General features: G+C 37.3%; 1 pseudogene; it reads right to left on the bottom strand.

Moving 5' to 3' along the window:
- Positions 1–3,999: 3,999 nt before the first annotated feature.
- On the bottom strand, positions 4,000–4,951 carry LOC136054286 (uncharacterized; annotated as a pseudogene).
- Positions 4,952–9,811: the final 4,860 nt, after the last annotated feature.

Raw genomic sequence — 9,811 nt, 5'->3', positions numbered from 1 at the left:
TAAGCAATTAACTAGCAGATAACTTATTAAAAGTATTCTTATATCTATTTTCCAAGGCTTTCAAGAGTTGCCAAGCATCAAAACATTTATTGTATTTCATGTCTACTGCCTTTTGCTTGCCATTTGTAAGCAGACTATATAATACATATGTATTAGTGTTTTTAAATGTCAATATAAACATTAGATTGCATGATGCTTAATTATTGCTAAATGAGAATTAATAGTCCATCCTTGGAGTCTTTCAAGTTGAGGCTAGATCAGGCCCTGGGCAACCTAATCTAGCTGTGGTGTCACTGTTCACTTCAGGGAGTATGCACTAGATGGCCTTCAGAAGTCCACTCCAACTGTCAGGGATTCTATGATTGTATTCTGTTATCTTAACTGTTCTCATGCTACCTTTTCATATCCACTCTTGTGCTGTGAGTAGTGCAGTTCAATAACATACTTATCTCCTCTTGTTCCATCAATGCCAGCAATGCTACATTGTTTCTGCTGTTCACTATTTGAGGAAGAACAGCCTTAAGTATATAAGAAAACTTGGTATAAACATCATGCATTCATGCAAATTTTTGTTTGTTTTGTTGTTGTTGTTTTGCTTGGAAAATAAAGGGAACAAAATACACTATTTCAGTTGAAAGTAAGGAACTATTTCAGTTGAATCATTAATGAAATAAGACTTTCCTTGAAAATGTTCCAATTTAGAATAGGCCTATGCTATCTGGAATATGCTAGAGCAAGGAAAAGAAGAGATACCAGTGAATTACTTTTCATCAACTCCCTCACGCTCCAGCTCTCAGCATGTTCTGGCAAAGGCTCTTAATTTCCTGCTATGGGAGCAGAAAGAACGGGAGAGAGAGACATGAGAGAAGATGAGTGCCAGAGAACACCAGGAAAAAGTCTGTTTATCTTTTGATTGTTTTTAGTAGAATTAGGGGTGGAACTGATGGGGAACTCCCTTCCACACACAGGCAGACACCTTGTTGAAAACACTCCTGCATTCCTCTTCTCACATAAACAGACAAATGCTAGACAGGACCTCAGAAGTAGCAAAATAGCCGTTAATTACATCAGCCTTTAGCATACTGTTCCCTACAAATACACAGTGAAGTCAGGGCAAAACCTTCCCAGATCTGTAGTTCCTTCTCAACCAGATCCAGTGACAACATTGATAAAGGACACCTGAGCGTTACATGCTTGCTTCTGGTCCTTACATAAGTAGGACACAGCTGTACAAGGAGAAAGGCTTATCTTTGCCCTGTACTGCTCCCTTTAGGAGAGCATGTTGGGAATTTTATGGCAGACAGAAAGGAGAAATAAAGACTAGAGAATAAACATGCACTTTTAAAAATGAATAAATACATTTAAACATTTCTACTGTAATGGTTCTCCCCAAATTCAGCATATGTGTGCATATTTGTTACAGAAACAAATCAAAAGCTAGGGTGGATGAGGCTTTCTATTTTTATCACATTTAGCAATGTATTGTAATTCCAGAATTACAATAGTAAGTGTGTGAGACACAGAAATTAAGATTTATATCTGAAGTCAAATTCACCAGACCATGTTTGCTCGTCTGTTGTAATCTTTTTAGTCTGTATGTTTTGATTGGGTTTGATTTAGATTTTTTTTATGTTTATTTGTTTTTGGTGTTTTTTTTTCAGCTTATATAGTTAATTCTGTGGAATAAAATATTTGAGGCTGAAATTTAATGGCCTTACATTATTTACTGAGCATATGGATATGAAATATGTCTTCATACTGAATAAGAATTATTATATTTAATGAGACTCAGAATATGGAGTGTGAAAGTATCCTCCAAACAAACCTGTTTTCGGTCAAAAAACAAACAAAAAATATAATATTTCCATTATTGGCAGGATTGGTGTATTTACATAAATCAAAATGTGTTAGAAACTAGCATTTGACAGTATTTTGGTTGTTTTTACATTTTCTAAACTTGTGCAAGACTTTATTTTTCCATTACCTATGTTTAATTTTTCTTTTTAACAAAAACATTAATTTTTTTGAAAATGAAGCCAAGAGAAATCACAGTGCATGATAAATACAATTCTGATACCTGTTTGTTTATTTTTCTTCTCAGAAATACTAGTTTCCAAAACATTCATGACCTAGTATTTGACAGGAAATTGGCCTTTGCCTTGGGGTTATGCCTTTACCATCCAAATAGCATCTAACCTTAGCTGAACCAGGAGCCTCTGAGAAAGGCTCTGTCATGGCTCAGTGAAATTCCTGAAGAGGGATTTAGGTGCTGATAGAGAGCAGAATTGAAAAGAGGAGACAAAGAATAGGTCAGAAGAGTGGCTAGGACTGACTTCCTGTAAACAGAAGATAAGGCCAGGACTCTACTGGTTTTTCATTCCATTCTCAATTCTGTTACATGAAACAAGGATTGCATCAGTCAAAGCATGCTTAAGTGCATAACTGTGTTTAATTCCCTGATTGTCACCAACCATATTCACTAAGTGAACAGGGTTTTAGTTAAAAAATAACCTATTAACAAGGAAAGCAGTCTGCACTGTTGCATGTATACTATAGGTAAGTGTATTCAGAGTGCGGAATTAAAGTTCATAATTTGTATGTAATTACTTTGCAGACAATGCTATTTCAGTGGAGGTTACTTTGAGCTATTTTTATGTAACAGACAGGTTTTGAAAACCTTCACCTGACAAAGAATCCATCATGTAGAACACAAGTTATGGCATCAATGGTCTTCTGCACATTAGATGCACAGCACAAACCTAGCTCTAGAATAGCCACTAAGCTGCATATGGACCAGCGTTTTACAGGGTTACAATATATCTTTTGCTAATATATTTCATGCTATTCAGAGGTGATAGAAAAATGCAAATGCAAAGAACAGATATCTCAAGTTCCTTCCTTGCATAAACCCTCCTGCTCTATGTCCTACTACATCCTGTTTCATTTTGCTTTTATCTAAACCTCCTCATTCTGATTTTGGGTTTTTATTCATTCCCATTTTAAGGTCACCACTAAACTCCCGTCCATTTGCTGACTTTCACCTTCTCAGCTTCTGTGTACTTACGTGTGAACTCAGAAAGCAAATCCTCTGCATGTCCAACAGATGTATTTTTCAAAGACTGCTTATCTCTATCCAACCCACTGCCTGTTCAGCTGGTTTTCTGTCTGGCTCCTGTAACATTGTTTGCTCTTCATATCTTCCTCATTGTGGGTTCCATTCTCACTTCTCTTTGTGTGGTTTATGCAGGGAGTAGTATCTGACAGCACGAGACAGACATCTTGCATTCAGATTCAGTTCCTGACTCTAGAAGTGAGGCTTGCACCAGAACTTAAAGATGCTCAATAATGAGATAGTCAGATCTGAGAAGTCAGATAGCTACTGAGTCAGATATGGCGAACTTCAGTCTTCTTCAAGAAGCCTATACTGAACATCTACTGATTGTGGCTCTTTCTGAAAGCTTACAGATTGTTCCTACCGAAGTGAGTTTTCATGGAAACAAGGAGAAAAAGAGAAAAAAAAAAAAGTTGATTGGTTAATGCTTGCAAAAAGTAATGGACTCCTTCTCCATACCTACACAACTAGAGCTTCTCAGCATACAGCTTATAAACATTATTGAGGATGGATGGAAAGTACTTCCTATTTTTTTTCTCAGAAATCAGTTCTTCCCAAAAAATAAATCTGAATGAACATCAACATGAATGATAAGGGCAACTATAGAAGTCTTGTAGATATTAAATGGCAAGTTTATTAGAGGATCAAAGTATACTAAAAAACAGGAATAAATCCCTGTTGGTATGGGTTTTTCTCTGAATAATACATATTTTTGCTCAACAAAAACATTTTAAATAACACTGTAGTGTGTGCACATGCATATCTGTTTGTAGTCTGATAATGAACTTTCGCCTCTGTTAGCACTGTGGTCTGGAGTGTATGTTCCCCTCTGCTTTGGCTTACTGTCTGCTGTGTAAACAAATATACTTTTGCTCTTTCAAACAAAATTATTCTGAGAACTGTTTTACATTCTCACTTTCCTGGCTGGACTGTGTCTTTTGGAGCCATAGATGCAGACTCCTGCTACTTGTGAATGCTTGACACATGCATTCCAATTCTGCATGGATACGAGAGTTCCTCGCTTGGCAGCTCCCTATGCTGCCCAGATCCAGGTGGAAAATGTGCCCATGGGGAGCTGTCAGGGGCACAAGCGGGCAGAAGACAGGGCCAGCTTCAAGGGGGCCTCCCCTGATGGAGGTGATGGAGGGCTGCAGCACCAGATAGAAACTATCCTACATGAGAATTCAGGAGAAATGGACAAATCTGTGAACCAGCAAACGCATCATTTGGCACTTTTATGAAAGGTCCATCACTGGGCAATGGATACTCGCATTTAAAAGCCATTCATAATCCTTGTCATCGTCCTCCTCCTGCTTCCACCTCTATTGCTCCTCCTGCTGCTCCTCCTTACTTGTGGAACTCTCCTTGTCACTGATGTTTTTAACCTCAGCTTCTCACGGAGCTTCCACACCACCCAAAGTATTCAGGACAAAAACACAAACTGCAGTCCACATGTGAAACACAGCGAAGAGTGGGGCTTGCATGCCCATGCTGCTCCACTCCACATTCCTCTGCTCCACCTCCTGCTGCATGCAGGTACACCTCACGCTGCTGCATGCAGTTGAGCACGGTCACATGCTCATCACCAACACGTGTCACACTCTGTGCCAGCAAAGGAGGACAAATGCCAAGTTCATGGTCTGGAAGAGATGGGGGGGGGGGGGGGTCAGTGGGGCTGGGTGTGAGCTTGTGTGTGGCTTGGGGAGTGGGGCCAGGAGTGGGGGCAAGGGAGCTGGAGGAAGCAGGGGCTGAGGCCAGCACTGATGGTGACTGCCCAGGGAGCCACACACAGGGATCCCTGAGTGCTGGGCCAACACTGCAGGCTCTGAAACCCCTCATGAGCCACTTTTAGTGCCTGGAACCTTCCCTCTGCTGCTGCACTCACCGATGGCCCAGATTTATCTGTTACTTGGTTGTTTCCATTGCTGAAGGCTAGTAATCACTCGCCTGTCTGATTGCATCCAAACTCATGCTTCTCTGTTGCTTCCAAACTTTAATGTTGAAATCACCTTTCTCATTATGATATCATCCTTTCAGATTTTGATTAACATACTGTAGTGAATCACAAGATGTAACTGTCAAAGGTATGGATCACAGGCTTGTTTACCTGGTACAGCTGGAATTCTCTGGGTTTGGTAATGACTTTTAAGTTCTGTGAAATACTAGCCCTGAGCAACATTACAAATTTGACTTTGCCTTGACTTGGAGATCATCTGCTCCTATACATTCTTCTATTTGTCATGTCTAAGTTATGCTTAAACAATTCTACATACTATTTCCTGTTTCAGAATCTTCAGCTAGTACAGGTACACAATTAAGGTATTTCTTCAACGTATAAATTACAAAAAACACATGATGGCATTGTCTTTTCTATGGCCTATTTAATAAGGAAATCAGAGCCTTGGCCTCTATCCTCAAGGTAACTTATAATGTCCAAAAGAGATGTTGAAAAATGTGGGTAACAACTCTGTTCCTCTGGGGGAGGGGTGGGGGAAAAGGAAAGAGAAGGTGGTGTGATTTTTTTTTTGCTCTGTTTTTAATTTCACTGTATGTAGCTTTTATATCAGGCAGGACTTTCTTAGATGATAGTTTGAGACTAGGAATGAAGTCATCAAGATGCACTATTTAATTACTGCTTTCTCCTTCAGCCACAATGCCTAATTTTTTGTCCAGTGTAATGTCTCAGAATCTTTACCCATGAAAACAACAAATAAAAAATATCAACAAACCCTACAAAAGCAAGACATTCCAATGCATGCTCTGTAAGAGTTTAGTAATGTAAAATGTAATGGTGGTGCTTAATTATAATAAAACGTATCTAAAATAAAATAGAATTCTGTCTGACAGATTCCAGGACAGAATTTCTATCTTATTTGTTGTGATGAAAGAGCCTCATTTTGTAACATACAGAAGGATAGTCATATGACAATACAAAATGCTCTTAATTAGGCTCCAAAACTTAAAAAGGATGATGACTGCATTACTCACTGGGCAGATCTCAGCTGATTTTAGTTTTGTTTTTCAAAATGAGACATTTACTTTTTTAATTATTTGGGCCACACCAGCTTTTGTTCTAAGCTGAGGTGGGTAATTACTTTCAGGTACTTAATGGAAAGGCTAATAAGGCATGCTGCCAGCTGCTTTGCCCTGTTTTCCTAAAGCTCCCCAAAAGAAATCCATCTAATATACAAAGTCATGCACCAAGCTCCAACTGAGAATCTGGAATGACAAACTTCTAGGTTACTTTTAGGGTCTAGAAAATATCACTATTTTGTGGGAATGGAATGCTTTTGAAAAAGCATCTCTGCCAGGAAAGGTCTCAAGTATTTACTTTCGTTAAGTGCTTTGCTAAATCAGGGCAGGGAAGGAGAGGGAAACACGGCTCTTATGCCCATCAACAAGTGCTGGGAGTCTGTGCAGTAAATTTAATTGTGCTCAAATAGACATACAGATATGCCTCAAGTTATGCTTTCAAATATCAGAATTGGATTTCTAACTGAATTAATACACTAGAATTTATTCATTTACTGTATCTGTAGTGAGAAAGGAAAATACCTGACTCACTCATTACAGGGAAGCACAAATATACAACATGTTCAAAACAGTGTAGAAGAAATGAGCTATATGCCAGATGCATGACAAGAAAGATTATTATATAGAGTCTAAAACTATATATGCACAGAGAAAATACAGGCACCCAACACTAGTGTGTTGCTGTAAAATTCTACGTATCATTGCTTGACATGGAATTAGAAATCATAGTTGTTGACAAATGATTGTTGCCTATGCTGTGGCATACCAACCTAAGGTGTAGCTACAGAGGTTGTTGTCCATTGGGAAAGGATGAGTATATAATCATGTGTTGTTGTTTGTGTTTTTTGTTGTTGTTTTTTTTAACATAGTAAATAAGAGATTACGCAAATGCTGCTTTTACAATGTCTTCGTCTAAGATAAATTCAAAATACAGATACTAAAGGTGGGATAGCACACTGTATTAGGTACAGTAGGTACTTTGTAGGTACAGTTTAAGGAATTATTGCTTACAAATCATATCAACTAATACATTTTAATCACTTTTCAGCAATACATGTTTCATAAATAGGAAGCATGTCAGACAGATACATGAAAAATTATTCTGGGAGCTATAATGTACATGGCATGTACAGACTCCTAAGGGATATTATCTTTGCCTGCAACAGTGTTAATTTACTTCTATGACAACATATCACTTTTAAAACTTCAGATGATTTCTCATTATTAAAATATGAAGCTGATGAGAATTGTTATTACAAAAGTCTGCTGCATCCCTATTGTTTCATGGTCAAAACCATGATGAAGGGAAAAAAAATTCCACACAATTCCATAATATTCTGAACTAAGACAGAAAACACTGAAACCTATGGCATCCAAATTCCAAGAAAGAAAATGTGAATCTGCACATGCTCGTTCATGGTGAAATATGAAAACTGTCCGTATTGGTCTAAGAATACTTAGATACAGAATATATTCTTTCATGAACACTTCAAGTTAAGAATTATTAGTGTTCAAATCTCCTTTAATTCTACTGTCTCTAGCAGCTGCAAATGCTGGTCATAGTTACTATTTGACCAACCTGTTCTGATTTCATGGTGCAAACAAAAAAAGTGCAGTGTTTACCACTTATATTCTTTAAAGATCTTTGGCTTAAATAGTTTTGTTTTGTTTTGTTTTTTCCTCAGTTTGCAGATGTCCATGCTCACTATTTCTGCAAGGAAAATAGAATTTATGAAATAACTCAGCAAATACATAAATAGATCTGCATGCAAAATAACAAAACTTTTTCAGTGAAAAATGCTGATTCTAGTGGTATGCCTCCACAAATACAGTAAAATAATAATCAAGTTTTGCTTTGATAGTCTAAGAAATGTCATTCCTTTTAATTGCCATATCATAGCACACGTTAATTAATTAATGCAATCTTCAGTCATCCCACATTTTCAGCTACTCAACTTAGATTCTTCTCTACTTTCAGTCTGTTAGATTTTAAATAACCTTCTGTTATCAGCCCATTTCTAGAACATAACCATGCTCCAAATGACAGCTGACATATATGCAGAACGTGGATTCAGGGATGTCTTTTACCTGTCTGGCAAGTTAGATCAGCATGTAGAATAAAAGTCTTCTTAAATTCTTGTTACTGCTAAGCATTATAAGGTCTTAGAGTTACAGTGGATCTCAAAGTACGTTCTCCTGCCTCATATGTGCTGACATAAAAAAAGCAAAGGGGTAATGATATGTTGCAAAAGGATGGCATTTTACTGTCGTTATCCCTTGCAGAGTTGAAGATACACTGTATTTAAAATTATCAGAAAGGATGGTTTTTACTGAGGATGACTGCACTAATTGATGCTTGGTACATGCCCAGCAGTAAAGCATTGCTTAAGGAACAAGTACCACCCCATGCTGACATAAGCTGGTCCAAGTCAGCAAACTCTACCTAGATTTCACACATAGATCAGCTTGTGTTGTTTGTAAGGTTGGTTTCTTGTGTTTACGAAGACTGGAAGGCCTCATGTTGAATGAATGACCGCAGTATAGTGGAAATACATATCTAAATGTCTATTTAACCTAAAATGCCACTAGGTCATTTCACTGTAATAGGGCCTCCAAAAATTTCTGTGTGAACCTGTAGCTTTATACTTAATAACAGAACTCTTCTGCACATGCCCTGCCTTAGGCTGGCTGCTAACCCGAAAGTTGAATGAACATTTTCATTTCCAGAGTAAATATGTCACTGCTTTTGTTTTGATGCTTTACTTTATTCTATTTAATATTTATCTTCATTTAAATGGAAAAAAAAAATAGTGCTACATTTTTTCATATGCAAAATGACCAGCAGATACGACAGAAAAATATAGTGCAGGAGCTAAATATGCCAAAAAATGACTGGGATATACAAAAAATAAAAAGAACTCAGCTTCACTTCATAAATTGCACCTCTACTGAAAAGCTGAGAAATAGGCATACATTCTAATGACAGAGCAGAAATCCACACTTGTCTTTTTGGGGGAAGCCAATTGCAGCTGTTGTATCTTTGGTAACATTCTGGCTTCTTCCAAACTAGCCCTGAAAATTTTTGACAAATCTTACAACTCAGGTATTTCTCTGCATCTATATATTCTTGATAGCATTTATGATACATATGATTAAAATTCTTAAATGTATAGAGTACAAAAATACAATTTCATTCTATAAAATTGTTTTAATCATGTTATTACTGTTTGGACAATGATAAAAGTGGGAAGGGAGGCAGGGATGTATTATATTCGATGTTGTAAATTAACACTCACCTAACATGCAACAGAATGCATGACACTCTGGTTAAGGTAAGAAAGCAGTTATTGCTTGATAAACCTTCTTCAGAAGCAAATCTTAATTTCAAAACCACTCAGTTCTCACACTCCATACAGATATCCTCTTGGAAACTGAAGTAATCAGTATTTTCACTTAATAGCCAGAAGGGTTATACAGTTAGACAAGAATCCTGTCTTGATCTCTCTGAAATAGAAGGTTAGGGAGGGGGGACTTTTTATAATAGAGGGAGACAAGTGTAGGAAAAGCAGATTATCTTATACAGTGAAATGCACACCTTTTTCATAGGAAAAATCAGAAATATATATAATTTGAGAGAATTCTCCCTTTAAGAGGGAAGGTGAAATC

This window comes from Cyrtonyx montezumae, unplaced genomic scaffold (genome assembly GCF_038088225.1).
Source record: "Cyrtonyx montezumae isolate F1298 unplaced genomic scaffold, pur_monq_1.0 scaffold_36, whole genome shotgun sequence".
In the NCBI taxonomy this organism is placed as follows: Eukaryota; Metazoa; Chordata; class Aves; order Galliformes; family Odontophoridae; genus Cyrtonyx; species Cyrtonyx montezumae.
This window is presented reverse-complemented; position numbering and strand designations above follow the sequence as displayed.